This window comes from Alligator sinensis, unplaced genomic scaffold, assembly GCF_000455745.1.
Source record: "Alligator sinensis unplaced genomic scaffold, ASM45574v1 scaffold148_1, whole genome shotgun sequence".
In the NCBI taxonomy this organism is placed as follows: domain Eukaryota; kingdom Metazoa; phylum Chordata; order Crocodylia; family Alligatoridae; genus Alligator; species Alligator sinensis.
Genome location: NW_005842407.1, coordinates 1,255,661 through 1,264,116, shown reverse-complemented (window position 1 = coordinate 1,264,116; position 8,456 = coordinate 1,255,661). Strand labels below are relative to the sequence as shown.

The window sequence follows — 8,456 nt, the reverse complement described above, 5'->3', positions numbered from 1 at the left end:
TTTCTTGCGTTTTTTTGGCGGGGGGGGGGGGGGGGGGTGGACTGTGTGTGTATTAAGCAATTAAAAAGCCCATGGCATACAAATATCTTTGGGCATTATTCTCATCCTTTTCTACCCCTTGCGCCTCAGTCATAGTGTGGGAGTGGTGGGGGAAAGCTCCAGCAGTGCTACTCCTGGCTTTGTGGGGACATAATGTATTTTTTACAATCCAGCACACTATGAAATAAGCTATGCACTGTGTTTATGAAAGGCAGAATAAAGAAAAAAATATTTTCTAGTAGTAAGCAATGCAAGTAGTAGCAGCTAGGGAGCTGAGCCTGCTCATCCTTATGCTCCCTGTGGATCACATGCAGATGTTACTTTTACTTTTTACACCCCAGGGAATTATGTGCATAAAAGTAACCCCAAATTCATACTTTTCCATGATTACAGTGAAACACCACTATACATATATGTACATATATTAGTCGTGTTTCATTGAACTCACAGAAAAATGTGGATTTGGGGTTCCTTTTTATTCAAGCGAAAAGTGAGGATTTTTTTAAATCAAAGAAAACCGGGATCCCTGGTGATGAAGACTGTAATTTGGACTACAGTTCCCAGAGGCCCCAGGAGGTAGGGGGCAGAGAAAAAGGAAGAGGAAGCCAGGGTGATTGGAAGAAAATGCAGAGAGCTGTGTGAGGGTTAGCGTTGATCGTCCAGGCTCCAGGAGTGCGCAGATGTGGAACTGGAAATCTCCCTGGTTTGGCGGCCAGGGCTGTGGACTGAAGGAGCTGGACTCGGATGTGGGAGCAAGCGCAGGCTGCTGTTTGGGTGCTCTCGGGACTAAAGGCTGGTTTGGCGATACTTCCGGAGGCGGGGGTGGCGGATTAAGGTGCTGAGTGTATGTTACTACAGTGTTAATAATGTCTTTTACCTGTTCTCCACTTTTGGCCCATTAGCTGGTGACACTAACCCCCAAGGTTTTCTATATTAAAGTGGGACCCTCCCCCCTTATTTCTTTTGCCAGTTTCTGGGGCTGCAGGGTGGGCACACTAGTAAGTTACACTCTGATGTTCAGGTGACTGGATCACTAAAGGACAGTGCTCTTAAATATTGCTGCTAGCACTGTATATGCAGTTTTTTCTGATGCCTGTTCATTGAAGCAGCCATGAGCCCTGGTGGCAACAGGGACCAGACACTAGGGTTTCTTCCTTGTCCTCTTCCCTGGGAATATTGTTACTCATGACCTAGAGATGAGTCCCTCTTGTTTGTGATCCTTCTGCTCCTATCAGTCTTGCATTTTTTAGTAAACACTAAAAGAAGGAAAATGTTCCTTTTCCACCCACTCTGTTCCCCTGCCCCCCAAAAGAAAACAAAAAAAATCTCACCCAGCTAATATGTAGCCAGTGGATAGGATACTTTCTCCTAGGAGGCAAGATAGCTGGTTGAATCTTGTTGCAAAAACCTGCAACTGAGATCTCACTTCCTGGGAGACTTTGTAAAGGTCAGACAAGACATTTATGCTATTACAAGTAAGAGGGTGTAATTATTAATGCTATTTTTAATGGCATGATGGATACATTGTCTTGATAATCTGGATAGGGGCTTTATAAATACTTTTATAAACTGCAGCTACAAATAAAATCTGACACTAAAAACAATACTGACACTTAAACAGGTCTGTACTTCTACTCATATGAATGTTCCAATTGATTTCCTCTGAGTTCCTGTTATGTACTTTGAATGGTAACTTGTTACCAGATTTGCCCGTCCCTTTTGGGGTAAACTCATTTATTAGGGTTACATTTCCAGTGTCACTTGTAGTTCTATACAGAGCTTATCTCTCCCTTCTGCAAGTCCTCACCCCCAGTGGAGCTACCTTGCAGGGTTTAGTTTCAATGGCACTTGGTTCTGAATCAATTGAACACACGTGCGCACGAACACACACATACGCACGCACACACACGTCACGTCACGTCTGAGTGGGCAGGGTTACTCAGTATGTCCAGGCTGACACCCTCATATGCCCCAGCTCAGCACTTCCCAGTCTCTTGTCCCAATTGTTCTGGTAGTAACTCCGTTGATAAGCAAACCCCACATGATTTGGGGGCTTTACAGGGGTCTTTGGCTTAGGTAAAAGAAGCACTGCTGCAGAGCAAATAGGGACGTTAAGGAGAAAGAAGAGTAAATGAGGTTCAGAGAGAGTATGGCAATCAGCTTGACCATAAAAGTTATTTTATCGCCAGGTATATGTAACTTGTAATGACACTAATAGTAATAGCCATACAAGGAGAGACAAGCAAACAAAGCAATTACAATATTACACAGTTTTGTTTGGGTATTTAGGGATGTCTAGCTCAAGTTTAACCACAAGAGTCAGATTTAGAAAGCTGTGCCTGGAGTAAGACAGGAGAGGGATTAAACCAAGTCTAGGGTTTAGAAGGTGGGCTTAAACAGAGAGAGAGAGAGAGAGTTGGGGTCTCACCACTCGGCAAAGCTTGAACCGGTCAAGGTTCCTGTTAAACCCCAACTCCATGTGGCACCCAATGACTAGGGAGACGATGGTCCAATTGCCCATGGATCCTGTTACTTATTAGCCAGAGCAAGCAGGGAGCAAACACCAGCACACATTGCTTGCAGCAGCCTTAGTCAGAATGTGGAGACAGCTTCAGGCCAGGTCCAAAAGAGCAACAAACCGGGGACCTGCACTGAACAATCGTTTTTTTCCACATTTCTAAACTTTGGTTTATACTCATTAACATTCACTCCTCCTTTTGTTCCACCCATATCTCCTCCTATCCCAAGCTCCGCCTCTGTTTGCTGTTTACTTAATTACCATGGAATTGCCTATGCATTTTACTCATTTACATGCCTTTTTGCTACAAGCACATGTCTTAGACCTTGACTCCTCTTCTTTGGTCAATGTGCAGACTTTGACCAAAATCTGGAAGCTTCTGGAGTCTTCTTCATCAATCACGATTCACCTTTTCGCATATATTTATTTTGGATTCTGGTACCAGTTACCCCTTATCTGGAGGGGTTTAGGTGCGTCTCTCACTGTATCTTCATTGCCTTTGTAAGTCCTTCTTCTGATCAGTTCTGGTTCAGGCTGAGGTGGAGAGTAAGGGGTGGTGTGAGTCCTTTGTGAGACAGGCTGGGTACTGTGCCAGGGTACCCCAGGAACACAGAGCTGACAGGTAAGGCGTCCCCCCATTGATGGGGTGCTTGCATTGAACGAGTATCCCCATCACATCTGTACTCCATGGTACCAGGTCTGATCTTCAATCCATGGCAGCCACATCAGTCGCTTCATCCAGCAACCCAGCAGAACCAGACCAATTGCTAGTATAATTTGGAAACTGATGATCACCACAATGGGGTGAAGCATGATATTCAAAAGACCTGTTGCACTGGGGCTCCACCCAAGCAAAGCCTCCCACCAGAAGTGATGGCTAGTGTTTTTAACTGTAGCTGCCAGCCTAGAGATCTCCTGGTTGTTGTGTTGAAACTCGGGTTTGCCCTTGTCTCCCAAAGGTCTGAGCGTTTGCAGTTCGGCTTATAAAGAGAAATGAGTGAATAGTCCCTTAATGGTAGAGAGGCCCATTCCCAGTGAAATGGGGGAAACCTTGTAGATCTCCGGATAGGCAGTCAAATGTTGTATAGTCCATATAGGCATGGAAAACTTCAGAACACAACTAAAAACGGTGATTACATTACAAAAACAGCGATTAACATAAGGCACCATGGGTTGAATTCAGTGTCCATTCATTAATATAATATCACATCTTGTTCTCACGCACACACATGCCTTACCAACATAGGCTGGGACTGCGCCAGGGTACCCCAGGAACACAGAGCTGACGGGTAACAAACTGGAAGGCCATAAAGGTCTGTTGGATCATGGGTTCTGATGTCCTCAGTATCACAACACAATTAGACCAAGGCATAGACAGTTTGGTATGGTAGGTAGAGCCAGCAGCTACATTCAGGGAGAATCACATGTCTGGATTCAGGAATCGAGCCAGGGACTAGGAACTGGAGAGTCTGAGGCAGGAACCAAGGTGGGAAGAAGATCTAAAAGTCATTGTCTAGAGGTGAGGAAAGATCCAAGGCCTGAGCTGGAGACAAAGACAAGGTGGACTCTAGGATTCACAGCTGAAGAGGTGAAAGGTCTGAATCCCAAGGCTCTTGACACAAGCAGAGTTGTGAAGGACAGCATAGCAAAAATAAACACAAGCTGGGGGTGCCTACATTGCTGATTCTTGGCCTTACCTTGGCTTTCCTCAAAAGTGAAGGCTAAATAGTTGTAGAAGAGTCACCGGGCAAGAGGGATAGCTGTGTTCTTAAAAATTTCTTGAGACTTTTATGCGAAGAAGGAAATCCTAATATTGGGCCTGAAAGACACATACTAAGAGATCCCTTCCCCCAGGAGCTGAAGGATGAAGATACCCTGGCAATATCAGCATCCTCCACCATTGGGCTGCAGTGTAGTTTCCATCTCAAGCCGGAGTGTCATTCCTAGTGTCACACTACAAATTATTTCTATTACAATTTGTGTTCCAAGCTGCAGGAGCTTGCAGATTGTTGCAGGGACCAGCAACAGCGCAAGGAGTCCATCCATGTGAAAGGGAAGCTCTCAGCGGAGACCTGCAGGTCAACCCTACCTCCCCTTACCTCAGGAGATCCTCAGCGGGACCAGCCAAGTTTTCCCTGGGGAAGTCACCTTGGTAGCCTTGCATTGCGTCCAGTGCTTCTCTCACCAGATGCTATTTACCAGCCACGGTTTCCTGCCCTGCATGGCCCCAGCTCCCCACCACCCTCACTGTTCCAGTGGCATCACTGAGTGTCTCCACCTGCATCAGCACCAGGACAGGCGGAGGCTGCTCTTATACTTATCCTGTTGCTCTGCAGGAGCTCTATGAAAGAGCCATACTACTTTGTGGTTTATAGTACATATGAATGCCAGCAGAAGCAGTTGGATAGGCCTGGTTTAGATTTTGTCACCGTGAGAGACCACAGGACTTTATAATACATAGTCTTCCTCTACAGGAACTCATGTGCTTGCTCACTGTTGATTTAGTTTGGTTGTTATTACACTTGTCCTGCTGGGGTAAACTGTCATATTGAATGAAATAGTTTGAATGTTTGTAAAGGTTGCCCATTAGCCAGTTTCAGGCAGAAGATAGGATTTATCTCCTTATCTAGCTCATTGTTTTGAGGCTATGTGCAAGATGTCTTGACTTCACTTAAAGCCTTAACTTAAATTGTATCTTTAGAAGTCTTTTACAAAGAAAGCAAATATCCTGAATTCCGAGACATCAAAGCCTAAGGCCTTTTAACCAGACTGGTAAAAAAAAAAAAAAAAGTATTTACAGTGATATGGAAGTCTCCCCAAGAATAATTTAAAATGCTCAACAAAGGTAATTTCAAAAGAATCTGTTGAGTAAGATCCGAGCCCTCAATAAAAACTGTAATTTACTGTCCCAATTTGGAGGTGACTTCACTTGCAGAACAACGAAGGAAGAATCGCAAGTATAAGTTCAGATTAGATTGATCGCCTAATCAAGCCTCTCCGTGAACACGAATCTCTTAGTTCACGCTGAAGCTGTGGAGCGCCCGAAAGGGACTGAAGGAAGGGGACGTAGTCCTATCACTGGTGAGCCCAGCTCATTGAATCGTATTGCTGAGGCCAGCCTATTGAATTGTATTGCTGAGGCGAGCCCATTGAATCGTACTACTGAGGCCAACCCATTAAATCGTACTACTGAGGAATGAAACCATATTTTGGTATTTGGCTTCTCGGAATTCTAGGATTGTAAGTATATTATGAAAAATAATAGTATTGATTCAAATTTAACTTTTAGTTGTAATTGTAGTTGTTTTTGTAACACTAATTCTTATAGCATTGTTTGGGAAGGAAGTGCATTCGGAGCATTGTTTCTGATATATGTAATTATTGTGTTTTTAATGTTTGTGGTGTTTCTTAAAGCTAAGCAGTGTTATATACATAGCAAAGAGTTTTAAAATAAAATTGTGTTGTATAAATTAAGTGTGTAATCATTGTGAAATCGTGCAGTCAGCTAACTACTCCCCCAGCCAGTGCATCAAAACGAATCAGTAAATTGTGTGGGATTTTCTCTATTCCATAACTCACTAGAGACATAAACAATAATTGATTAGCTAAATAGGCTAAAACTAGTTGGTCTTATAATAAAATGCTCACTCACTTTGTGTTATTTGTCATTCTCCAGTTTATTTCAAAACACATTTAAAAGTGGCACTAAAAAAAAATCATAGCAATTGCAAAGTTAAGCACAGCAGGTATGCACAGGTAAGAGGCAAGGCAGCCCATGTCACTTCTTTCAGCCCTTATGGATATATGGTATGATATGTTCTTGCCCATCACCACTTAAGGGAGACTATGGCATATTGAAAGAATTCAGCATTTCTCAGTATTTGTCCAATGTAACCACTAGAGCATTTTTTCGCTTTGTTCTTCCCTTGTCCATAGTTTCTATCCTGAGCACTGAATGAGGTCAGAGCCCTTTGCAGCCAGCACCCTGAAATCATGCAATTGAAACCCAAGCTCAGCCTGCATCTTCTTCTCCTTCAGACCTGAGGAAGCCTGCAAGCATGTTCAGTGGCTCTCCCTACTAGACAGTTAGTACAATAAAAGAAATCACAAAAAAGCCTTGCCTCTCAGACCTTTCCTGGACCCTCATCACTACAAGAACCCTCTACTAAAACCCAAATGATTGAAGATGGTTAGTTTTTAGGAACTGAAAAACCGAGTGATATTATGAAATGCATTATTCAAATGTTACCATAGATATCTCTGCTTTTCACCCCAAAATGGCAATGACATGAGTTTTTGGAAATTACAAATACACACATTTGCCAAACCCTGCCAACAGACTTGCCATATTGTATATTGCTTCTTCATTTTTAAGAGATGGAATACAGTTCATATCCTACAACAGTTTCATTTTTGTTGAAATTATGTAGCATCTTTTCACCAATTTTCCTCCAAACTGTGCCATTGTATTTTAGGTGATAATGAATGGTTAAAATATATAATGTAGTGCAGTACTCTGTCCCCTCCCCTTTTTTGCCATTTAGTGGGCAATGGCAGGCTCACATTTCCAACCTGTTTGTGGTGGTGAACTTTGAAATGATGCCCCTCGAGCAGTCTTGAATGAGACAGAGAAGTGTATTATTTGCACATAATTTTAATGATATTATTACAGGGTTTTTATGTTGCTTAAAACCACAATACCAGGGAATCCAGATATGCATACTCTTTCTTTAGCTGAAGATCTAGACTACTGTATATAGAGTGGTGCACTCAAGTCACACACACACAGATTTCCAAGCTTGTGCTCTATTAAAAGACACAGTAGCTGTCAGCAGGTCTAGAATAAGACCCTGTGCAATTTCAGGGTAAGACAAACTGTCAGCCCGAGTGTGAACAGGCTTCCTTCTCACTATAACATGCATCAATAGCACTGCTCGTTGTGGTCTATGTTCATTGGGCGTTGCACGTAGAACAGGAGCAGAAATGAACAGCTAATGTCACAGGCAGACCAGGCTGTATTCTTTTGCATTTCAATCCTGGACTCTGAACCAGTCAGGCCTGCATTCTGGGGGTAGCAGGGATGCCAGGGGAACATCATTCCTGTAGTTGTTCAGACATGGCTGGAAATTCAATAGCATTTTTCTCACAGATGCATTTGCTGCTGTTGGTGCACACCTCAGCCTGAAAGCCCTTTTCTGTTAGCATACCACAGCCAAGGTTGCTGCTCTTGCTCCCTTCAACATGATGCCTAAGGGAGGAAAGCACAGAACTGTAACACCAGGGCTGCAGTAGCGCCCTGCCTCAAAGAAGCACAAGTATTCCCTTGGTTTGAGAAAAGCTCTTTTGGGATGGCTGTGCGACTGAGATATTTCTCAGGGGCACAAATTTACATAATGATAAAGAAGAAAGCTGGTGTCTTTCTGCAGATGAAAGTACACAAGGAAGAGATGGGGTCAGCAGCATGTGGTCATCTCTGCCATCCCAACTTGAAGGGCCAGGTGCTGTTCACAGGGGTTTTGATGGGGTGTGTGTTGATGGCTGGGTCAGGGGTGGGGAGGAGAGGCACTGAGTCTCAAGCAAAGCTTGGACTCACTTCTGCAGCTGTAATAAGGTATCCTTTTTTGTCATTCCATTCTGCAGGTTAATGACAATGGCAATGACAGAGAATGATAATGACAGGTGAGTAATATGGTATTTACATAATCATTAATACTGGGATTAAATCAAAATTGCCAAACACAAGCATTCAAAAGTCACAAGTCAAGGTCTGCATAATAGCAAGTGATTAAAAATAATAATTAAAGAAAAACCAACACATTTTCAAAAGTTTCATTTTCCTGATTAGGGGGGGGGGGGCTGGGATGGACCCCAGGGCTGGCTGGGCAACCCCCCGGGTTTC

The 8,456-nt window shown here is 43.4% G+C and overlaps 1 long non-coding RNA gene across 1 annotated transcript in view; it reads left to right on the top strand.

Moving 5' to 3' along the window:
• Nucleotides 1-602: 602 nt before the first annotated feature.
• The window catches only part of LOC112551295, a 14,689-nt gene continuing 6,835 nt past the window's right edge, over nucleotides 603-8,456 (top strand). The window contains exons 1-2 of the long non-coding RNA XR_003095573.1: nucleotides 603-874; nucleotides 8,198-8,236. This is a non-coding gene — a long non-coding RNA (uncharacterized LOC112551295). The remainder of the gene's footprint in view (nucleotides 875-8,197; nucleotides 8,237-8,456) is intronic.